Below are 26028 nucleotides of genomic sequence, written 5' to 3'. Positions count from 1 at the left end.
AGGGCAGGAAGTGCTCCAGGCACGCAGCAGAAGTTCCCCATGGAGAGCCCCCACAGGAGGAGGCCCCAGGCCAGAGCTGCAGCCCATGGAGAGGAGCCCATGCAGGAGCAGGGGGTCTGGGGGGAGCTGCCGCCAGTGGGGGACCCGTGCTGGAGCACTTTGCTCCTGACTATGTTGGATCAGGACCAGAGTTAAGATGGAAGAGCTGCAGAGATGAAGTGTTACGTACTGACCACAACTCCCATCCTCCTGCCTTGTTTGGAGAGGGGTGGTAGAAGAGTGTGGATGCAGGGAAGGTATTTTTAGTTTGCTTTTAGTTTCTCACTACTCCAGTTTGTTAGTAATAGACAATAAATGATATTAATCTCCATATGCTGAGTCTGTTTTGCCTGTGATAGTAATTGGTGAGTGATCTCCCTGTCCTTAACTCAAGGGACTCTTTTCCATTGTATTTTATCTTCCTCTTCCACTGAGAAAGAGGATTGAAAGAGTGGTTGTCTATTAGTATGAGACAGCCACACCACAAAAAATCAAGTGAGGTTCTTAGTGGAGAGGATCAAAAAAGTATCATTACATTAGTATAATCCAGGAAAATCTACATTTCAATTAGGAGAGTTACACTGTTACAAATGAAGTAGTATGAAATGTAATTATATCCTGATAAATAATTCCATAAGCATGATAGAGAAAATAAATTTAGCTTTTGAGATTGGGTTTTGATACCACATGTGAGAAATGAGGTACATACCTGTGAAGAGAGTGTCAGATAGAAAATTCAGGCGCAGAAGAAAATAGGATAGTCATGCTGAGAAAACCAAAGAACACAGGACAGCAGTGGGTACATATAAAATGAGAAGAAAACACTGAAAGTGTTTTCATATTGATACTGCAAATGGGCATTGTCCTGGGTTAGAGGCAGGAGGATCGTGTTGTGTCTGATGCTTTTCCTCTTATTTACTACTCAGAAATAATGAAAATTTATTTGGAACAGCAGTCAACTATAACTTTTCCAGTAGCAAGCTAAATAAGTATAAATTTTAGTGTATAGTTCCACTGAATTTAATGGACCTACCTGAGGTTTTAATCTGGACTAATAAATAGAAAAGTGAAGACTTAAATGGCCAGTGAGGGTGGTAGGATAATGTTTTTTTCTCTTCTTGTTTTTAAAAGGAAAATGTTAAAAATTTTAATGAGCTTGACCTTTGAGTATATATCTGAGACAAGGAAATGTGACATTTTATTGTTTGATAGCCTTTTAAAATTGACTGGAAAAGCACAGTGTATCTATATTCATTGTTATGTTGCCAGTTTAGTGATTACTTACTAAAAATTAAAACTAAAAAATAAAATCTGAAAGCAATTTCTATCAACACCTACCCCTACCCCTCCGATGCCAGCCCTATTGGATGAAAGAAGAAAAGTACAAGGTTAAGATTTCAAAGCAGAAATAGCTCAGACCATTAAACTGCATAAAACAAAACCATCCTTATAATTCCATTTAAGGCATGGCTCCATTCAGCTACCTATGTGGACTTTCTTGGCCATGCAAAATGTGGTGATATTTAGTAATGAATTATTTTCACTAGTAATTTTATGTTTGGTGTACACTGCACACTCATTCTACACAGCTGTAGGTAAAATTATATATTTTAGAAAAGGTGTATCCATCTTTTCATACTATTTTCACAGATCACGTACAAATAAATAAATAAAAGTTTAAAAAAGCTGACAACCAGCTGGCTACTAAATAAACAATTCACAAGTAGCTGTTGCCACTTAAAGTCCTTTTACAAATAACACTTCATTCCAGCAGGTTTGCTTCTAGCTCTTGTGGTGGTTTTACCGTGCTAGGCAGTTGAACACCACAACTGCTCTCTCACTCCCCCTCCTCAGATGAGGAGGGGAAGAAGTAAAGGAAAGAACAACTCACGGGTTGAGATAAGGATGATTTAATTAAAGAGGGGAAAATATATATATATATATAATTAAGGAAATATTATTATTAACTAAACAATTCAACTAAAGGGAAAAAAGGGAAAGGGGAAAAGGGAGGGGGAAAGGGAATAACTACACAAAACAAGTAAAGGCTATGTGGAAGTGCAGAGGAAAGAAATTACTCTCTACTTCCCACAAATAAGCGATGCTTGACCACATCCTTGAAGCAGGGCCTCAACGCACGTAGCCGGTGTTCGGGAGGAGGACAGATGTTTTCGCAACGAGAGCCCACCCCTCCCCTCTTCTTCCTTTTTCCACCTTTTATTGCTGAGTGTGACATCATATGGTATGGAATATCCCTTTGGTTGGTTTAGGTCAGCTGCCCTGGTGATGTTTCTTTCTCACTTTTTGCCCACCCCCTAGGAGGGTTAGAGAGAGTCCTGATGCTGTGCCAGCACTTCTCAGCAGCAGACACAACATTGGTGTGATACCACTGCTGTTCTAGCTCCAAGTGCAGAGCGCAGCACTGTATGGGCTGCTGCAGGGAAAGTTAACCTCCCAGCCAGACCCAGTACAGCTCTGCAGTGAAAAATTTCAGGACATTGTTTGGAACAGATTATGTACAGTTCCATGTGACTCCATCCAACTTTTTGTGTGCTGATTATACTCACAGTCTTTATAATTCATGTACAACACGATCCGTCATTAATCTTACATCAAAAGATAAGAAGTAGATGTATTAGGAATGCTTGATGAGTAAGAGGCCTTAGAAGGAAATTGTGATAGATGTGATAACATGCATACAAAACCATTTGAAAGGCAAAATTTTAAAACATACAGCAGCAATGAAATGGCAAGATAAAAAAGACAAGAGACATGAGGACAGAATGATTAATGAAGTTCTATTCCATAAGATCATGACAGTAGTATAATGTTATCACCTGAAGAAGAAAATAACATCTTTGAGGTATGAAAGTCAAGGAACTTGATAGCATCAAGTTGTCAACATGGACACAGCATTAAAAATAATTATCTGCCATATAAATATGTTAATTGGATAATTAGTAGATATTAAACAAACTGGAAAGATCTTTGTAGATCTAGATGCTTATTCTCCTACAGAATTGGACTTTTCCTACTTTCTAGACAGACTTTAATCATTCTAAAATATGAACAGATTTTATTGCATGACCTATTTTCTTCAGCAGTGGAATGGGGAAGATTTATTTTACAAAATAAAAAAAGGAAGAATATTTCTCTTTATTCAAAATCAGATAAAGCTGACTGAACACTCAACTCTGAATAATGATTATAAATCCATTTCTTCCTTCAGTTATTGAACTACTTTCTAGCAAATTCCAGATTCTAAAAATGAACCCCTGCAATTGTCAGAAATATTCCAAATGGATCTATAGAAAAATAGGGGGATTTTAGCAAAATATGAAAGCCTTGGTTATCCAGACTGATGCAGATTTGGATTGGAGATTTCATAGAATCCTATCGTCAAATGCAAAAACCAATGACTCATCTATCATTTTGTCAGATTATCTCACTGAACTAACACATGCTATACTTAGCGTAGAAGTTAGTGTTACGGATTCTTCTAATGTTACTCCTACAAAGTTACTATTTCTTTGTGAGGGATGGGATACATTTCTTTGTGATGGGATGGGCAGCAAAGGATTGTAAGAAAAAATATATTATGCTTCTACATCAAAGACAAAAATCCATATAATGTCAAGACACATCTAAATCAGAGGCCACAAATGGAAGGACTCATAATAGATTGTCTGTCAGAGCTGAAATGATTATACAGTTTAATCATATGCTTACAGCAACTATGAAGAAGCAAAATGTGACAAAATCTATATTTCTAACAAAAAGGTTGCTAACCTTAATGCTACCAAAAAATAATAATAATAAAAAAAATATTTACCATTCATGCTATTTTAACAAGTATAATTTGACAGTGTCCCGCAAAACGTCCCAGTCTCCAACTTGGAGACACTTGGATTTGACGGATGGACCACTCAGTGGGTAAAGAATTGGCTGGATGGTCACACTCAAAGAGTTGCAGCCAATAGCTCAATATTCAGGAGGAGTGCAGTAACAAATGGTGTTCCTCAGGGGTCTGTATCGGGACTGCTGCTGTTTAAGATCTTTGTTAGACAGTAGGATGGAGTGCACCCTTAGCAAGTTTACCGATGACAGAGGCCTGAGAGGTGGGCCAAGCGAATCTCGTGAGGTTCAACAAGGCCAAGTGCAAAGTTCTACACCTGGTTTGGGGCAATCCCAAGCACAAGTACAGGCTGGGCAGAGAATGGATTGAGAGCATCCCTGAGGAGAAAGACCTGTGGGTGTTGGTTAATGAGAAGTTTAATATGACCTGGAAATGTGTGCTTGCAGCCCAGAAAGCCAGCTATATCCTGGTGTGCATCAAAAGAAGTGAGGCCAGCAAGTTGAGAGAGGCAATTCTCCCCCTCTGCTCCGCCCTCATGTGGCCCCACTTGGAATACTGCATTCAGTTCTGGGGCCCCCAGCACAAGAAGGACATGGACATATTAGAAGAAATCCAGAGGAAGGCCAGAGGAGGGATAATCAAAGGGCTGCAGCACCTCTCCTACAAATACAGGCTGAAAAGTAGTTGGGGCTATTCAGCCTAGAGAAGAGAAGGCTCCAGAGAGAACTGATAGTGGCCTTCCAATACCTAGAGGAAAGCTAGGGAGGGACTTGTTGTCAGAGAGTGTAGTGATAGGACAAAGAGTAATTATTTTAAACTAAAAAAGGGTAGATTTAGATTGGATATTCAGAAGAAAATCTTTACTATGGCAGTGGTGAGGCACTGGAACAGGTTGCCCAAAGGGGCGGCTGTGGCTGCCCCATCCCTGGAAGTGTTTAAGGACAGTTTGGATAGGGCTTTGAGTAACCTGGTCTAGTGGAAGGTGTCCCATGCTGTGTGTGGGGGGAATTAGATGATCTTTAAGGTCCTTTCCAAGCCAAACCATTCTATGATTCTATGATTTCATGTTAGCCATGCAGGTAGCCATACTGGTACACATGTACCCAGACTGCAATGTAATTTTCAGGCAGGTAATTTTGTAGTGTTCTAACTGACTCAGATCAAGGGGTGCCAGCTGACTAGGGCCTTTTGGTAGGTACTAGTAATTCCTAGGGTTAAAATGCACTAGATCTTACACCGATTTAAGGAACAGTGTTACATAACTAAGAAAGAACAAATAAATATTGGTTAAAAATATACTGTTTGTTACAAATTTGAATAATCATAATTAACCTCTCAACATCAATGGTAGCTGCTTCGTTATGGATAAGTGCTTATATGCCAAGTAAAGTAGCTGAACAGCTTGAAATAGATTAAGCTCATGGGTTTTCCTCCAAGACAAACAGAATGCTTTTGAACACTGAAAGCAAAATAAATGCAGTGGCCTCTGGGAGCATGTTTTAATGTTTTCTGTCTGGTTTTGGAGACATATTAACCCCACCTTGCCAGTGGTCCTGCAATTTCATAGAATTTGGAGGTCTAATAAAAAAAAATAATTGAATTAGAAGAATTCTTGGCAATGCTTACAACAGCAAGTGAAGAGATTTAAATGCTGGGCAGAATGAAGGCCAGGACTCTCACATTTTCTGTCAACAGTGTTGGTTGCAGCCCAGACATTACTCAGGCTTTGTGGGCCAAGTGAATGTCAGAGCCTAAAGGTATGATATCAGTGATGCCTGAGCATCTCTCCACTAAATCTATACCAGAAATGCTCAATGTCTTTCTTGTAGTGAGGGGCCCAAAACTGAACACAGTACTCAAGGTGTGGCTTCACCAAAGTAGAGTACAGGGGAACAATCACCTCCCTGGTCCTGCCTTACTTTTTTTTTGTGTGTGTGTGTGTGTCTGTGTGTCTCTGTGTGTCTGTGTGTGTCTCTGTGTGTGTGTGTGTGTCTGTGTGTCTGTGTGTGTCTGTGTGTGTGTCTGTCTGTGTGTGTGTCTGTGTGTCTGTGTGTGTGTGTGTGTGTCTGTGTGTGTGTGTACATTAAAAGGAAACCTTGTAGTGTGGGCTTGTAAATTTAGAATGTGGATATTAGGAAAGTGTGAGTGTTGCTGTTCAGGGAGGACTTGGACTCCAGTTTAACAGATGGTATATCCCACTGAATTCAGCAGGTGGTTAACCAAACCTGTGGAGAAATAAGGAGCAAATAAATCCAAGTGAACTTGAATGTAACTTGAACAGCAGATGTCTGATCCAGCTACATACAGAAGCCTGCAGTGAAAGATGTGAAGGCTACTGAATTTCATTACAACTGGAAACCAGCATTTCTTGCTCTGTGTGCCTGTAAAGATGTATGCACATACTCACTTGAAATATATACATATGCATATATATTTATAATATTTTATAAAATCAGTATTATTTAAAGCACACAATGTGTTGGTCTATATATTTTCAATCATATTATTTGTTCAAATTACATAATTTCCCATGTTATCAAATAAAATGTTCTTTCTTCTAGAGCTGACTTGTCATTCTTTAAAGTGGAAGAAAGACAGATTTAAAGCTGATTACTACTGCTGCATCCAATCATCTGGAATTTTTTCTCTCTAGGTATCTGTTATTCTATCATAGCTATTTAATTTTTTGAAACAGCAATATTTTTAATTTAGGTATAATTCAATTCATATGTATTTTCATAGAGTCATAGAATATCCCGAGTTGGAAAGGACCCACAAGGATCATCGAGCCCAACTCCTGGCACCACACAGGTCAACCCAAAAATTCAGACCATTTGACTAAGTGCACAGTCCAAACACTAATTTTTTTGAAAGGAAAACCTACAGATAACTTGAATGGCAGCCAGTGGATTTTGTTGTTGTTGTTTGTTTATTTTTGGTTTTGTTTTCATTTAGACTGTCCATGACAACCTTTACATACATACATTAAAAATACAAAGTAAATGAAACATATTAGTTATTAGGACTGATATCAAAATATATCTAGGAAAAATATTTTTAGCAGTTTTGGATTCCAAAATAGATGTAAACTGAATGAAGTCTTGCAATAAAATTAAATATATGTATACTTAACATACACATAAAGAAGTCTTTTACTTCTTTATATCGTAAAAGAAGCAAATTTTAATATGGCAAAGAAGTTAAGTTAACCTGATAGACCCTAAAGTTGCCTTGTTTGTTAATCTAGTTGTAGCCATAGCATGCTAGCAGCTAATTCTGCGTGTCCTTTGTGCAAAATTCATAACCAAATTCTGTAGAAGCATCTGACAATATCATGCAGATAAATAAAATCCAACAATTGTACATTTTGAATTTATTCACTCAAATAAATATTTTTTTTTATCACCTATTGTGCAAATCAAAAGCAGTTATCAGACATTTTTTGTCCTAGTCCCAAAAAAGCTTGGAAATTCATTTGAATTATTGAATATTTGAATTATACAGCTAAATTATTGCTGTAATATGGAGTTGCAAGGTCAAAATCTGACCTTTGTATTTAAGGTATGTTGCTTATTCAGGGGTGATGATGAATCATTTTAATACCAAAGATACTTCTCCTCTTTTCCTTCAGTCTCCTTTTGTATTATATCATTGGCCTGTTCTGACTTCAAACTTGCAGTCCCTCTCCCAAGACTTGGGCATGTGGTTTCTTTAAGCAGCTTTACCAGCCAAGTGGTTGCCTGTCTCAAAATATGACCACAATAGACATAATGACATAGTATGGTCTCTTAACTGGGTTATCAATACTTCAGAGAGAGATGATGTTTTTCCCTGAATTGGTTCCTTTGCTGCTAACAGGGTTTGAGTGTTTTGTTTTGTTTTGTTTTGTTTTAATTTATTTTTGTTGTTTCTAGTAAACCTCAAATTATGTTTTCCTTAGCATTGCTATCCATTATTGCTGATTGCATTTTAAGATACAGAACTCTAAGCCATTACTTTTCATATACCTCCATAGTATGTTGCATTGAACGTTTTAGGTTTTTATATGGAAAAAGTAATAATAATCATAATGACAAAATAAGTCATGTTACTGGCAATATGAAAAGAAAGAAACTTAATGCATTCTAGAAAGGAAGGTGATTTTCTTTTGATCTGGTAACACTAATTATTTCTTCCTGAGTTATACCCAAGGCAGCTGTGTAGGAGTTGAATTGTTTAGACTCCATTGTTTTTTTCTCTTCTACTTATGTTGTTTGTTTTGTTTGTTTGTTGTTTTTATCTTAAATCAGTTGCACACAATGTGACTCTAAGCTTATGGCTATCATTTAAATATAGACAGATATGATTAAATGAAAAAATGCACAACCTCCTCTAGCACAGTGAAAGGAATAGCATATGCAGAACTAGATCATGAATAAGTATAATATATCTAGAAAGCTCTTTGAACTACAACATTGGCTTTAAATATTTTTTTTTTTTTAAAAAAAGGAACAATTAGGAAAAGTTAAATATAAGTCTAAATTTTTCTAGATGAGTGCAAGAAAAAACAGAACTACCATCTTTGCATAACTTTAATTCAGCTTTTTAAAGTATAATTTGTATCTGAATTAGTAATAGTTTGGCTGACCTAAGGAAATATGAACTTTTTGTAAGATGTGTGCCATAGCAATATGATCTTGATTCCCTGCCTCAGAAAATAACATGTTAAAATACTTTTCATCATTATAGCTTCACCAGATATATCTATCAGCCCCCTGCTGTATTTTACCCGTGTAGTGCTATGCAGAGATTACTGGTCACGAGTAAGTGAGATTTAGTAGTAAAAACATTGACATTGAATTCAGCTTCAGTTTCCCCGTTTTGCTAGTCCTTTAGGTTCAAATGCATCAGAAAGAGACACCTGAGCCTCGCAACAGTGGACAAAGAGAAAAATCAAGGCCAGTCCCTCCAGTCAAAATAAAGTGTACAAAACCAAACAAACTAACAAACAAAACATCTAAGTCACTTGTTATGGAATGAAGTTGAGGTTATTAAGGTTATGAAGCATGTAGTAAGAGCCTGCAAGGGTATTTCAAGATGCACAGAAAAATAAGGAAAGTTAGAAGGTGTTACAAAGTACAGAAAGAGCCACACCTGGTAGAGTCTTGTATATTGGTAAAGGTTTCCCTAGACATGAGCCAAGCAGGTGGTCTGTACCTAGGAAGAAGCTCTGAATTTACCAGTGACTACAGGAGAGAACCACAGAAAATAAATACATCAGCCTCTGCCTACCACTTCTAATATTAACTTAAGAATTTCTACATAGCTCTGAATTATATCAAAAAACCTCAGACTGATACTTTGTCACTCAAGAATTCTGTTTTGTTTTGTTTTGTTTTCTAAGCTAGGAGTGATAGGCATATGTATTGATTTGAGGGATTCATATAGATTTGCAAGAAAATAAAAATTGCTCTGAACGTGGGGAAAGAAGATGGATCCTTTCAGAAATGTCATGAAAACGGGAATACATTTTATCACTGAAATTCAAAGAGCAATGCTATGGGAGGTCCTGTTTCAAGTCCCTGCTGTGTTTCATTGAATATTTAATGGGAAAAGCTTATAATCTGTTGGAAGCACAAAACCAGTGCTTTTCTTGTGCAAAATAATTATCACTTATCAATAAATTAAGCACCTTGATAGGGTACAACCTTAATAATAATATTTATTATTAATAATAATTAATAATAATAATACAATCCTTAATAGGATTTATTTTAAAATCTCACATTTTTATGTATTTCATATTGTAGTATACCCTAATGTGGGACATTATAATACATTTATTTAATAAAAAGGAAAAATGAAATTATTCTTAGATTTGATTAAAGCTAAGTCTACCTGTCAAGTAATGAAAAACGTGACAATAAAGAGTAACTTTTAAACAATTCTATCAGGAAAGTATTTAATATTTTTTTCAAAATAAATAAACGTAATATTTTTATTTTATTTTTTAATCACTTATTATTAATTGCATGAAATTGTTAAAATAGCTGAGTTCTTAAACTGTTTCCAGACAGAATTCTTCCTCTTTATTGTTGAATAGTCTTTAAAGGGGAAAAACAAAACAAAACAAACAAAAAAATAAACTAAAGAATGTTACTCTGTTTATATTTAGAGACTGCATATTTTTTTTCTGAACATACTTATTAGATTTCCAACATATTTAATTCTCTGAATTATTTTTATATTTAAATATTTTTAATGTTTTTGTTTTCATTGCAGGAACAAAGATATTATTGACTGTTTTCATCTCTGAATTCCAAAACAAACCCAGACCCTGACCTATCTCTGTTTACATAACTCCTTTGATCATGGTATCCAAGTACCTCTCAATGTTGAGTGCAATTATTCTCCTAACTCCTTGTCATATGTGAGAAGAAGATTGTATCTCCTTACGTATTTTAAGATGTTGACTTAAATATGTTTCATTACAGTCAGAATTTTAGAAATAATATATATATATATAATTTTAAGTGGCATTATCTACCCAGAAAACATGTCAATCTGTGGATTGTCTAATGCAGATACTTCTGCATTACTGCATACTAATGCAGATACTTAACTGCAGATAAGTTCAGTTATTTAAAACACAGAAGTAACCTGAGAGTTCTGTTTCTTAATAAATGGAATAGATCTAATCAGTCCTGTGAAACACTGCTGTCCACATTTTTCTGATTGGGAAGAACTATGAAAAGAAGCGAAGCAAATGAAGTCATTTTCTTAACCTTAGGCATTCAAGCATGGGATTTAGCTGGCTGTTGGGGTTTTGGTACTATTTATTTATTTATTTATTGGATGGCAATCCAATGGATAAATTGACGGCAATCTCTGTTCACACTAAGTCATATACATAAATTATACATGCTGAATTTTTTCTTACCCAAAAATGTATTATAAAGTTTGTCATAATGTGTAGTATAATAACCTACAGAAATAAGCAGGGGATTATTTTAATTCAGTGTAAAATGATAATGAGAAGATCAAGAAGTTTCCTATCAAGCATTATAGAGAGATCCTCACTTCTAAAAAAAAATAATAATAAAAAAATCTTATTTCCCCATTTTTCTCATTTTTTAATTTTAGCCAGCTTTCCAAATTAAATAGCTAACTTAAATGTCTCAGAGGGCATTCAAACTTCTATTTCACATTGATTTTGACAACTACATTAGTAGGCCCCAGTTATGATACAGATGTTATTCACAGCTGCACATAATTAAATTTTGTAATAGGAGTAGATTCATGCACACACAGAGTGGTTAGGCAGCATGAATCAGTGGCAATTTACATACCTCTAGTGACTACAGTAATACTAAATTTAGGCAATCTTTATTTAGGCACATGAATTTAAACTACACTTGGTCAATGAAGCCTCAATTGCAGTCAGTTCATCCTGAAGTAGAAGCCCACAGTTGTCAATTACTACAGTCTACGGCAATGAAAAATAAAAAGCAAACTAAAAACACCTTCACTCCTTCATGATCACTCTCTGCCCCTGTTCCAACCACGGGATGCCGTCCTTCCTGAACTGATCCTGCAGAGGCTGCCCACAGGCAGCAGCTCTTCAAGAACTGCTCCCACATGGCTCCGTACCATGGGGTCCATCCGTCAGGAGCAAACTATTCCAACATGGGTGGCAGCTCCCCCCAGACCCCCTACTCAGCTCGGCCAGCACTGTGTGCCTTTTGGAGCCAGCTGAAACTGGCTGTGAAACTTATCTAACATGGTGCAGCTGCTGGAGTCTTCTCACAGAGGCCACCCCTGCAGCCCCCACTACCAAAACCTTGTCATGTAAATCCAATACAAAATGCTCATTGATTTTTTTACCAAATAATATTCTGCAAGATATAATACCCTGGTTATATAATACTAGATCCATTGACTCTCCCTTTGTTTATCATGTATTGACTAGTAGATTTCCACTTATCACTTCCACCCAGTTGCATGGTTTATGTGTCAGAGATAACACTGGTAAGTTCTGGACCAGTGGTGAATGCCTTCACCGGACTGTATAGGAAGTTACACTCTAATTATACTGAATAGAAAGCTGTTAAAATGAATCATAAGTATTTGAATGGAGTTGCTTTATAGTTATAGCACTAACTAGAATCTATCAAACTCTTTGAAAGCAATCCTACTTTAATGGCAGTTTGGGGTATATTTATTGACAGAAATCTGAGAATCACATTTACAAAATGAAATAATATTATTCAATATGTTCGAGTATCAATAACACATAGGACAGGCCAAATTATTGTGTTCTCCTGCTCTCCCGGTGTGAACTATTTGGGAAATATTATACCAATATAAACAGAGCAGAAGCTTCTACAAATTAATTCAGATATTCAGAGAGCTAAAAACAATACCAGAAGGGTTGGTATCTCATATTCTGCAGTTTATCAGCAATGTTACTGTAATATATATTTTCATATAATCTAAATATATAATTTTGGTCTCTGTTGATGTATGACTTCATGTCTTTGTTTGTGCATACGTAAATTATATACCCTACTAGAATTCCATGTTATTTTAGAGATGGCAGGGATACATAATGATATACATATGTATTCTGCTTCTCATGGTACAAGTCATAAAAGTCTGCATGAGTTTCCCAGAAATATAATTTTTAAATAATTATTAAGTATTTACTCTATTATTATTATTATTATTGTTGTTGTTGTTGTTGTTATTGTTATTGTTATTATTACCATTATTATTAATGCTGTACTTGTTATACAGAGATAGGGAAATATGAAGTAGGATTTGCTCCACGACAATGTGAGAAAGATGGGGCTCAGACTCACAAATGAATGTTAATTTTTTTCTTTAAACCTTTCTTTTGTAAATTGTACAAAATGCTTGCCAGCACACAAATAGAATTTGTATCTATAAGAGAACACAATAACTACAAAACCTCTTAGATAAAATACTTCATATTTGAAGACAGTTATATAAATTTCCTAGAATGTAGAATTGCTGGATTTTGTTCTTTACATCTTTTTAAAATGAATGCAAAAACTGTAAAATTTGCATTCCGATGGACTGCTTGGTTACTCAGAAAGCAGGGTAACATCTAACCTAGTTTTCTTTTACTATATATACAACAACCTTGGACAACCTCAAAAATTTTCAATAGAGTTAAACTTGGTCTGTTGTTTTATAGCTCATATTTGCTGTACAAAATATATATATATATATTTTTTTTTTTCTGAAGCATGGTAAGTACTACAATTAAGCTATATATGGCATATCCTCTCACAATTTTGCCTATGTACCTGAGCTTTAAGCTGTGTAAATTTCACCTGAACGTGTATCCAGATAGATCATTCTTCTCCTCTTCATTCATATCAAAACAGAGGAAAAAAATCTAAAAATGTGTAGAATCATAGACACACAAAACATTGTCTGTGAATCTGTCACTGGATGCAATCATCAGAAGAGCGTGAAGACAGTTATAAGTGGAAGAACACAGGACCACACACTTTACACTGTTGACCATGAATCAGTAAAAGCATTTGCTTCCTTTTCCCATAGCCTTGTGAGAATATACAGAAAATACACTGGGAAGGGGAAGGTAAAGAGGAAGGGGAATTAGTCTTCTGGCCTGTAACAGAGGTTCAAGATTTCTTGAAATAATTTATTTTCCACAAATTGAATAGTTTACAATAGAGGTGGATAGTGTTAAAGCAAATGTGTCTTTGAAAACAATAAACAAACACTGGCAAGGTCATGAGTTTCACACAGCTCTGTGAAATTGGGTCACTAAACTTGGTTGTTAAGTTTTTGGAATGGAACCGTAAATCATCATTAAGGATCTTGTATCTTCAACTAACTATTCTTAAGGGAAAGAGGTAAGTCTGAGAAACTATTGCAAGTGTATGTAATGGTAGGTCTACATGAAAAAGTCAGATTGTGAAGCCAGTATTGGAAGACTTTAAGAGGCTCACTGTTTTTGAAATCAGGAAGATGACTGATCTGGGGGGAGAAAAGCTACCTAACCCTAGTCCTCCTTGAGAAAAAGGGGAAAAATACTAAAATACTATTTGGAGGATATGAGAGAGAGAGAGAAGACATGCAAACAAACAAACAAAAAAACCTTAGCTATGTTAAATTCTACATTTTTCTCCAATAGTTTAAAAAGTATTGTGTTAACTAGCTTAAGTGTTTAGATGACTTCAACACTTGGTCCAAAAAAGTCAGTTGAACTTGCTTATGGAAATTAACTACAGTTTTGTGCCTCCCTGTATCTCCTCAATCCTTTTCAAGAGGAACAGAGAAGGACTATCTTAGCATTCTGTGCTGTGAAATAATTGCAGTACCCGAAAACAAACAAACAAACAAACAAACAAACAAATAAATAAATAAATAAAAAGAAACTGAAGATCCTTTCAGAAGATAAGAATAAATGACATTGGACAATGATCTTTGTTCATGTAAAAGTGAAGGAAAAGCCAATGTTCAGGGCCAAATAAATGTTTTACAGACTGAATAGAGACAAAAGTGTCAAGGTTTTAACTATTATTATTATTTTTTTTTAATTTATTCTCCTTAACTGCAGGTAGAGGAAATTTCTTGCCTCTAAATAATTGAAATTAAACAATTGGTTAACAAATGTTTCATTATAAATAATACAAAAGCTGAAGGGGTTTTACCTCTTTTCTCATTTGTTGCAGTTATAACACAAGGAAAATCCAAGCATACCCGTGTTATTTCAAGAAAGCAAATACTTTTTAAACTGTAGTACTTCATATGACAAAATAAATAGATAAATAAATAATAAAAAGTAAATAAAAAAATACAATTAAGATAACACTGGGAACTGCATATAGATCATTCAGCTTGTCTTCTGGGTGCATTTAAAGGTTATCTCTGTTCAGTTCATAGAACTCATCAGTAACAAAATGTTCTTACAGGTTAATTGCTTCAAAATGCATTAAGGTTTGGTTTCCATGGCTCTCCTACTCACAGTCCCAAAACTACTAAATTCAACACTACTTGGAGTACTGTAAAAAAAAAAAAAAAAAAAAAAAAAAAAAAAAAGATAATTCTAGTTAACCCAGGCATATTGGAAAAGGTAGGCAAAAACTTACTGTTGACTAGTTTTTGTAGTCCTTAAACACATAAATAAATAAATAAGCACCTTAGTTTGATCTTTTAATAGTTCATGCTTCCTTGCACTTTCTTTTTAGAATTACAGAATCACAGAATAATTCAGGTCAGAAGCGACCTCAGGAGGTTTCTAGTCCAACCTCTTTCCTGCTTCAAAGCCATGTCAGCTATGTGATCAGACCAGGCTGCTCAGGTTGAAAACCAGTCAAGTCTTGAAACCTCCAAGGTCAGAGTCTGCAGAACCTCTGTGGGCAATCCTTTAGCTGCAGATCTTTTAGATTTAATCAGATCCTCTAAATACTTTAGTAGATAATTCTACTTCTACAGAAATATCTTCATAGGTAGAACTAACACAATCAATTCAAACTACTACAGACCCTGAGGTTTCAGTCTCTTTATTTCTCCTCTTCATTTAGTTATCACATGCTTGAAGCCATCTGAAGATTGATTATTTTTATTAATAGAGGATAGTAAATCCTAAATTAGTGTACATAAACTGTACAGTAAGCACTTGATAAGATGCAGCTAATAGTGGGGCTCCTGTGTGGGAGCTTGCTCCTGCATGAAGCTGGAGCTCCTGCTGTTGTGGTGTGCTTGCTTCCATACTCTGGGATGTGAACTTCCAGAGTGCTTAGGAAGAGAATACAATGTTGTTGAAGGGCAGGGCTACCCTATAAGAAACTGAAAAAGCCAGAGGATGGAACTGAGGAACTATGGAATTATAAACATTTATATGGAAGTCAGCTCCGCTTCTATTAAAAGGCAAATTTGCTTTTACAAATAGCTTGGGACATTGCTGTAAAATCTTCCTTGGGTCTCACAGTGCTTAAGGTTGACACTATTTAACATTGTTTAATGGTGTTTAACATTGTATCAGGCTGATGCAACCAGCCATGGAGCTACTAAAGATTTTAGTTTTATCTCCCCCTGCTTTTGGCAGTCCAAAAATTCAGCAACTCAACCTAGAATCCATGAATAGAATTCATTAAGACTAGCACGAAGGCATTGGAGAACCAGTATGAAAAAGCAATACCTCTGTTATTTCTCTTGTAGTAGATTGAGGTTTTAGTACATTTTAGTCTCCCTTTGGGGTACACAGTCTAGAAGACCGTGGTATGATAGATAAACATGATAAGCATTCATAATTTGAAAATTAAAGTAGCCATACTTTGAAACTATGAAATTGTAACCCTAAGTGTTTTGAAAATCAAACTGTAATCATTTCATATTGGCTCCCCGAAGATAATGTTTGTTAAACATCATATATATATATATGTATTTTTATATATATGCATATATATTATGTATATTTATATATTCTTCTTCATATAATGGATAACCTTCCTGGGGCCTTCATAAGACTTTATTTTCCTATCCCTTTGAGAAGAATTTGTCTTCTCGATTCATAATTGTAACTTGAAAATATATGTGTTCATCTAAATGACTAAGAAAAGTATTATACTGATATTTCTACTGATGTGCTTTTGTGCTTTATAATTCCATATTCTAAGCATGATTTGAGTAAGATATCTCAAATAAGTTCCATTGGCTTTTAAAATAAAACAATGGACTCAAAATGAATAGCTGAATAGCATGAATAGTTAAATGAATAGCATTCATTTGAAGGGAGCAGCATGTTTAAGGCTAGGTGACAGGCACAGCAGTGACCAGGGCACAGTCCTGCAGGATCTGAGCAGGACCAGGTTGGTGACAGTAAATAACTAGTACTACCTACAGTCCAGAGAAGTAAAGGAAATGAGTCATGTCTAGGGTCTATTCAAATAGGAAGAGCAGGAAACAGGTCCAAAGACTGGACTGGAGACAAGGCAACCTACAATGCAAGTCCATCTAGGAAGAACAGAAGGAAGCACAAGCACACCTACAGGCTGATGGCCCTGACATGAGCTGAAATAGGGCTTCTTGGCCATGCATGTGGGTGAGGAAAGGCACCAGGGGGACTGGTCAGGACTAGTAATGGCTTGTGGGATCTGAGGGGACTGACAGACATTTGTCTTGTAATTGGTTTCCTGCTCTTGGTATTCCACACACACACACACATATGTAAATTAATGGGAACACAACACATTAAAATAAACGGTTGCATATAACTCCTCAGATTTATCAGGATGAAAATTGCTTGTGCTCATTTCTCTTCTGTATGATTTCTGTGCCTATGGCTAAAGTTTTGTAGACATACTTCAAAACTGATATATTTAATTATATTTTTACAGCTCTTAAATGCTCTTGGCCCAGATTGAAAGTCCTATAGAGTATACCAATAGAAAAAATGCTCAATGCTATTTTTTCTGTATGATTGGCATGCAAGATATACCTATATGGGAATAAGTCTTTTTTTTTTTTTTTTTTTTTTTTTTTTTTTTCTTAAAGATGTTCATTTTGAGTCAAGAATAAGGAATATAAAGTTAGAGAGTTAAATTATCAGCAAAGATATAAGCAACTGACAATGGAACCTTTTATTGCTAAATATCGAGTAGGTCTCATAGACAAAATGTGATAAACATGAATCCTTCAGGATATACAAAGCAATACTGAGAGGCAGATTGACAAGAGTGAGTTTGATAGAGTAAGTAATAAAGCTGATAAAGAGGGAGTCAAGCTAAAATAATTTTGTATCATCCTCCTAACTACCTTCAAAACATAGCCAAGGATTGAAAAAATGGAAGTAGAAATGATTTTTAGGACAACATTTTAAGAAAAACACAATAATCCTCTGCTAAAAAGACCTAAAATGAACTAACTGTACTGAAAATTAATTATATAAATAATTACCATAAGGATTCAAGGACCTTTGTGGGTTTAAACACTTACCAGAATCTTAGATTAAAGAAAGTATGGAGCAATGAAAAAATATAAGTTACACAAAATAATTTCAGGACTAAATAGTCTCTCTCAGAAATTAATGAGATTTTAAATTGTCTTGAAGAAGAGCAAGGTTGAATTCTCAGTGGAAAATTTAATAAGATCACTGCTTTTACTGCAAAGTTATAAAGTGTTGGACATCCAGATTTTTGTGGAGCTGCTGCTCCTTAGCATTTGCTTGGCTGCTTTCCATTGGTTCTGTGGTGCTAGAACATGATTGTAAAGTTTATGTGACAAGAATAGGTGACAAAGCATTGGTCTCTGAGGCATTCTTACTTTAGAGTAATGTTGTGTGTTCATAAATACACACACACACCAAAAAAAAAAAAAAAAAAAAAAAAAAGTCATGTCTAGTTAGTCTAAAATCTCACTCGAAGCTTTTTACAGCACTTCAGTAGATTAAGTGGACTCTTTCTCAAATTTCTCAAAGCATCAGTTCTATGAACAACTGGATTTGTAAGTCTTCAAGAGCACAAGACAGTTAAAGAAAACTTCTGTGCATGTCTCTACCTTGTTTTGTCTTGTTCAAACAAATATTCTTCATTCCATATCAGTCCCTTGCTATATTGATAGTTCCAGCCTGGAGGTCTGGGCTTTCTCTCTCAAAACTTGGAGTCTTTGCCATTTCTTCAGCAAGATTTCTGCTTCTGTTATCATATATTCTTTCTCCACTGACAATCAACAGAGATACTTTCTTTCATAAAAAGTCAATCTGCTTTATCAAACATGTACTGCTATTACCCATCAAGAGACAGATTTACAACTGATGTTTGAGAAAACTGTCATCTCTATGTGTAAGTTTATTCTATTTAAATTAAAGACATTTATTGTGGTTAAGTACAAGTACAAGGTACAAGAATTTACCAGTGTACCTGTGGGATTTATTTCAATATGAATGTAAAATAAGGTAACTGTGTCCACGTTTAAAATGCAATGTACAGTCTAAGGTACAAAAAGAGGGAATTCCCAGTCTCAAGTAAAGTTGACGTATCTGAAAGTATTCCTGAAATCATGCGAATGGAGTTTCTTTTCTTTCTTTTCTTCTTTCATTCTTTGTTTTTCTATCTGTAAAACTGATTAAACCCCAATATTAAAAATATAGATCCTACAAATCTCTGTACATCTTTCTGGCTCATAAACTTCTGTTTCATCACTTGGCTAAATGTGAAAATACCACACTCGTCTACTCATCACAGATTTACAGGTGAAATATATTAAAGAATTCTCTATTTTCAAAATATCATTAAGGATGGAAGAAATTAATCCAGCTCTGAAGAAAGACTACCTCAGAACCTTTAATGTTATCTCTCCATATATTGAATAAAATTATTATGGTCTTTCTAGCCTCAGCAATGAAATAGAGAAACATCTAGCAGGCCAGGCTCATTTTCTCATGTTATTTTTATTTACTTTATCTCAACCAAGCTTCTGTTCTTTCTTACAACTGCTGAACTGAATATGGTGCTGTGAAATAACCTTCTCACTCTTTTAAATCACATTTTAATATTTTTATGTTTGATTTTGCAGACCCTGAAAAATGTACCTTTCTTGCTTGGGGGCCAATAATGATTTTTTCCATGTTATAATGATTTAATTTAAATGTAAATGAAAAGTTTGAGTATAAATACTCTTACCTAGACCTATTCAGGTTCACATACAAGAAAAGGAGAAAGGGAGAACATTCATCTTTGGAAGATGTACATCTGCAAAACTAAATAGAAAAGGTCCTGAGAAGAAAATAAGTGAAAATTGGTTAGTAAAATAGTTCATTCAGACAAACATCACTTGCTTATTTCTGGCAGCTTTAGAAACATCTCCAGTTCAAACTAATTTCAATTGATTTGTGGTATGACATTAATTCTGCAAATGTGAGTATTTTACACTTCTGGTAAGCCATTCAAAATAAACAGAAATGTTCTGGAGGATATGAGGAAAGGGGTTAATGAGAATATTATGGGCTTGTATTTATTATTGTATATTTGTACATTTAGTACCCAAGATTGTATTTTTTAATTAATTTATTTTGTTCATTTTTGTGTTTATTGTTGTGCTGTCAAACATTCAGACTTTATAGCAGCATCAGATCCCACTATGCAGATGTCCCCAAAAGCCACTGAATTTGGGATGACAGAATCAAAAAAAAAAAAAAAAAAAAAAAATCATGATCATAACCACCTACATACTTTTGCCTTTCCAATCAAAAGCATTAGTCAGATAACGTAGCAACAGCCAGAAAAGTAAAATGTACACTTTACAACCCTTTAAAACTGTACTGATAAAACAAATATATTGTTATTTGAACATTTAAAACAGGAACACAGCCTCTGAGGAAATATTGTCACAGGTAACAGTATAGATAGATTTTTTTACTTTGAATAACTGATTTTATCAGATGACTGGTGATTAAAATGCATGATTTTCATTAATCTTTTTCATATCTGAAATAATTCTTCCTGGAGGTTTCAATTTCATTAGAATCTCCTTGGGAAATCAGTGCCGTGATACTGGTTAGAGTGACATTATAATATGGAAAGTGACTGTCACCTTAATAAATATATCTAATCTTTAACTCTTATCTGCTTAGAGACAATAATTTTTTATTTTATTTTATTTTTTATTTTTTCCCCAAAATGCAACATTCTTGCTTATATCAAGGAAAGTGATAAATTAAACATAGAAATTGAAACATTAAGGAACAGCTGTTAGCAGACAGAGTAAGGAATACCAGAGTTCTTCAGCCCCTGACAGATTGGCCAAGAATCACTCAGGAACAGCTTTCAAGGGGGTCAACCTGAGATTTGTAACTGATAAGAATAGGGAAACTTGATAATCATAAGGGATTTTCAGGGGGCAGGGGGAAGAGAGTAGAATACAGGGACAGGGAATGAAGGATCGTGGCAGATCAATGAGGAACAAACACTGGAAAAAGACAAGCAGGTTTCCTTCCTTTTCAAAGGGGCCATGAGATCCTTTTCTTAAGCATCCTGTTCTGTGTAATGTGACTATATCTTATCTGAGTGCTACAAAGTCTAAGTACCAGCAACTGGGAAAGCTGCTGCAAACCACCAGGCTTATAGAACTATGTGCCAGGATCTGAAGGGACTAAGACATGTTCACCTCCTGGACTTCTGGTAGTGTTATGTGGCTGATGGTGTTCATGTCCTCTGTGTGTGTACATCACTGGGATACACACTCAGCCTTGCTACTGGCTGAATCTGCAAACAGGAACTTTGGCTGGGACAAAAACACCACCAGGGCTTCCCAGTACACCCAGATGGGCTCCAGTACCTGGGAAGGAAGAATACACAGGTTCGAAAGCCTAGGTGTTTTGACATCCTTCTCAGTGTGAGGTTCCCTATGGCACAATGCTATGAATTTATTTAGTATGGGAGGAGTATTTAAAGTACTCCCTCTGGTGGGGTCAAAATTATGGAGAAAAGCAGTAATACCAGATGAGCACCAGAACAATGAAGGCCTTCTTTGCTAGGGTTTGTAAATGTCAAATATTGGCTAGGGAAAAAAAAAAAAAAAAAAAAAAAAATCTGAAATCACATTGCTTTTGAGAAGTCTGTGATATCTGACTCACACTCAGCAGCTGTTACACATAATTTTTACTAAAAGAAAGTAACTTTCAAAAGAAAGAGGTTTTTGAAAACAGTTTATATTTTCAGTTGTTTTGCAATGTTTTAAAAATGATCTTGCTGTACAATTAAAGGACTGTTTGATGTTTTTTACTGCATGTTGTCAAGAGTGTAAGAGATCTACTTTAAGACCGACAATTCCAGTGTTGAGAGTGACTTACAGTAGCCTTTTTTTTCTAGGATAAAACTGCAATATCTCAATGAAGGGTTTTAAATTCTCTAGTTCAAAGTCAGTGTCAGTTTTATGTGATCAAAACAACACTATTTTCCTCTTTAATTCAAGTTCTACTTTATGATATATTATAAATTTCCTCTGAGAATCCTGTAAATATTCATCTGAAAAAAGAGGAAAAGGAAAACAAAACACAAAGTCACAAAGATCTACAGTAATGTCAGGGGAATGATCTGCAAATAACTTCAGTTGACAATTGAGTTCCTTTTTTATCCAAAGCTATATTTGACTGTATGAATTGTCTTCAGTGGAAAAGAAAATGGACCTGGGAGATACTGACATTGAAATTAAGTCCAGTGCTTGGCAGGAAGCTGGATAGGAGAAAAGAAAAGAAAAAACAAAACAAAACAAAACAAAAACAAACAAACAAAAAAACAATGAGATCCTTACCTGCTGGTTCTTTGCTATAAGGCCACTGCAGAGCAAGAAATTGCACAGGGGACAACACTGAGCAGATGGATGAGAAAATATTTAAGCTGAAAGCAACTTCAGCCTGAGAATGAGAATTATAAAATGACAGGTTTGCCATAGATGAAAAACTGCCATCCTAAAATGATATGGCACCTGGATTGCTTTGAGAAAAATTTAATCTAACACATCCCATAATTTTTTTAGGACAGTAAAGGTTTTTATCAGATAAATGCTTGTTCATTTCATTTTTAAGTTGTTTGTTTAATTAGCAATAGTTGGTAGAGTAAATGCCTGTTTTTCCTTCACTGTAGTGACACCAGTTTCAAAATCTGACATGGAGCACAGAAAAATTGTAGATTATTGCAAAATCACCTACAACTAACAGCAAAATCTTTGCAGTTATAATGTAGATAGTGTGACAATGTAGAAGCAATACAACAGAGTTTCTTGGTATGGTATTATTTAGAAAAGCTGTATCTAAAACACATTTGTGCTTACAGCTGAAGACACATCTTTATATGTGTTTAAGAGGAATATTGCCTTGAACAATATATATACAATATATTTTGTGCCATTCTGTGAGTGAGATTGGCTGAAATGGGGTTGAGGCATGATAACTGCATCTGGATTTAAAGATCGAAGAAATGCCTATTTACACTATCCTCTTTTCAATCAACTGTGTATATGTTTGAGCAAAAGCACCAAATAAATGTTGGTTCAATATAAGGTAATATTGTAAATAAGAGCAAGAGGCGTTAAGCATATACAGGTGTATGATATTTAATAAAGATGCTGACTGATACCCTTTAGTCTGTCAATTAAAAAAAAAAAAAAAAACTATATAAAAAAACAACCTAACAATAAGTACCATATATGTGAAGATTTATTTGTATCTATCATCACATCTTGATTCCCCTTTACAGTGCCTTTTCAGCACATTAACTGCTATAGACTTATGTTTTTGGAAAACAAACAACAACAACAAAATGTATATTGCAGGAAATATCAATGATTCTCTGAAATTAGAATGGTAAATCCAACCTATTATTTCATGCTCTGCTGGGAACACATTTGAATCCAGCCTAGTCTAGCACAATCAAGACTTTTTTTTTTTTTTTTTTTTTTTTTGATACCAGTCCTTTCCCTGAATTACATTTTTTTTTTTTTTTTTTTTTTTCCCCAGGATGAATGTATTATGAGCTAAAGGTAACAAGAAACATAGAAACATTGATAGATTCACTCTTTTTCCCTTCACAATACATCCTACAAAAACAAACAGTTATCAGAAATGGTTTCCAGATTATAGTTCATGTATAGTTCATGTATAGTTCATTTGGAAATCTATAGAATTAAGAGCATTGTTTCATTCCTTCTGCCAGGATCCATGAAAAGTAGGCTGCAACACTGACAGAAGCCATGTTTACTACTGCAGATATATCTACTGCTTTTAGCAGGTTTCCCCATGCCCCAATCACTATCCAGAACACCTGTCTTTCTCCACAGACTAGCAGGTATTAAATAACTAAATTTTTAGGGCTAAAATTAGGTATGATGAATACTCATTCAAGACCTTTGACAAAATCTGTTTTGTTTGAAAATTGTTTTAGAAACCAAAGCAGAGCCCAAAATGTCCTCATCTATAACCACTCCACTGAAGTTAGGAATTCCAATTGGTTGTACCTTCCTTCTGTAAAGCCTAATAATGATTTCAAAGACACTGCTGCAGTGCACTCTTTTATAAAGTCTTTATTTTTCCTCAGTAAAATGAAGAAAATGAATAAACAATTTTGTGAGTAGTGTCTAAGACTGAACATAAAACAATAAGGTTTTGCCTTGGTATAGTTTATTTTAATTTGGACAGAGATGTATAGTGTTGAAAATTTTTAAAAGCTGCTGTAGCATGTTCTTAACTTTGTCTGAACAATAGTCCCATCAGAGAGAAAAAGAAAATCCATTTCTTTCATAGAGGCAGCACATCTTGAATCTGCAAATGTTTAGCCAGCCAGCTGCCTTGCAGTTGTACAGTTAAAATTAGAGAAGAAATCAATATGTCATCCTTCAACTGTCAAGTGTATTGTTGACATTTATGATAAGCATATACAGAAAAGAAAAATATTATTCTAGTTCATTTCTATTAAAAATATTTGTTTTGAAAAAAAAAAAAAAAAAGTAAGAATTGAAGAGGTTTTGACAAAGATAAAAATAGGGGATTATGATGTGCAATGAAAACGTATTAAGCAAAGACCAGGTCTCTGACCTTTGACCTTCTGAGTTATCGTGCCTGGAACCTTAATGTCCAACATGGCCTTGAAATCAATCCTTATCAGATTTACTGCCAAGACCAAAAATCAATTCACCCAAGGGATGAACATTGTTTTTTTGCAAGTGATTCTTTGAACACTGGTATGTCATAAAGGTCTCACAACTTAAACTATAGGTTAGTTTAGAATCACAGACAGGGTGAACCTGGAAGACCATGGCATTCTTTAAAAACAAACAAACAAACAAAAAAAAACATTCATAGTTATGCCAATGCAACCTGTACTTTTTTTTTTTTTTTTTTTTAATTTTGTATTTTTAATAGTAAGTAGGGTAGGGATAGGGTAGCTACTTTAAACATATGTTAGTTACCTGGGACTATTCTATGAAATGCACCATATATTTTATGTGCATATGGTGGAGTATATATACAAACATGTAGCGGGAGAAAGTGGCTTTTGGTTGTTGTTTTTGGAGGGGTGGGAGCTGGTCAGTCTGCTTCCATGGTGAATCTCCCTTTTTATATTTCCAGTTCCCTTCTGATAGGAGAGGCATCCTTTCAAATCCCTCTCAGGGATGGAATCCTAAGGACCCTGAAAGAAAGGAAGGGACTATGTGAACAGATACACAATATTTGTCTAAATTACCACTGATTCTAGTCTTACTCTCATTAAAACCACTATTCTAAAATAAGCATTGTAATTCCAGAATACCTACCTTGCTAGAGATCTGTGAGAATCTCCTCTGCAGATGGTGTAAAAGGAAACATGGTAAAGAATATGTGTTGCTTAGACTCTGACAGACTACACCTTTGTTCTGTTGGAGGATTTCCACTTCACTGTTTCATAGTCAAGACAAATACAGTCAAGTCAGAATTCCTACTCTTCTATTTCCTTGCTTAAATACCCAAACTACTAGAAATCTCAGTTATGCATGAAGAGTTATGTTGTCCTCTGAAATTGCCTAAACCAATATAATAAATAAATAAATAATCACAGAATCACAGAATAGTCTAGGTTGGAAGAGACCTCCAAGATCACCTAGTCCAACCTCTGACGTAACGCTAACAAATCTTCCACTAAACCATATCCCTAAGCTCTACATCTAAACGTCTTTTAAAGACCTCCAGGGATGGTGGCTCAACCACTTCCCTGGGCAGCCTATTCCAGTAAATAAATAAATAAATAAATAATAAAACATAGTGATCAGGAGAGCTTCATGCCTCTTCAGGTGCCAATGTCATGTCAAATAGTCATGTGTCAAACACTCTCCTTGGGCATATGGGTTAAACACAAAGTTAAGTGGTAACATGTTTCTCATGTGTGAGGCAGCTGGCTATATCCATGTAAGTTACTGAATACAAATCTACCACCACAAGCATAGTGTCTAAAATCTGTGAGCTAGTTCAAAAACATAACACAAGCTATAGAAGAAAAGAATCTTGGGAATGAATAAGTAACCTTTCAAGACATAGAACTACAGATGTAAATAAACAATAGCCTTAAGAATTCACCACAAACGTAAAAATGTTCTCTAAGTTGGCTATGTCTGCATGCAGAGAAGAG

The 26028-nt window shown here is 35.1% G+C and overlaps 1 long non-coding RNA gene across 1 annotated transcript; it reads right to left on the bottom strand.

Annotated features, from left to right (window-relative positions):
- Positions 1-287: 287 nt before the first annotated feature.
- LOC118163399 lies at positions 288-12844 on the bottom strand. The gene is made up of 3 exons (XR_004749028.1): positions 12830-12844; positions 1482-1485; positions 288-389 (listed from the first exon to the last, which is right to left on the bottom strand). It is a non-coding gene; the product is annotated as an uncharacterized LOC118163399 (long non-coding RNA).
- Positions 12845-26028: the final 13184 nt, after the last annotated feature.

Source organism: Oxyura jamaicensis, chromosome 3 (genome assembly GCF_011077185.1).
Source record: "Oxyura jamaicensis isolate SHBP4307 breed ruddy duck chromosome 3, BPBGC_Ojam_1.0, whole genome shotgun sequence".
Lineage (NCBI taxonomy): Eukaryota > Metazoa > Chordata > Aves > Anseriformes > Anatidae > Oxyura > Oxyura jamaicensis.
This window is presented reverse-complemented; position numbering and strand designations above follow the sequence as displayed.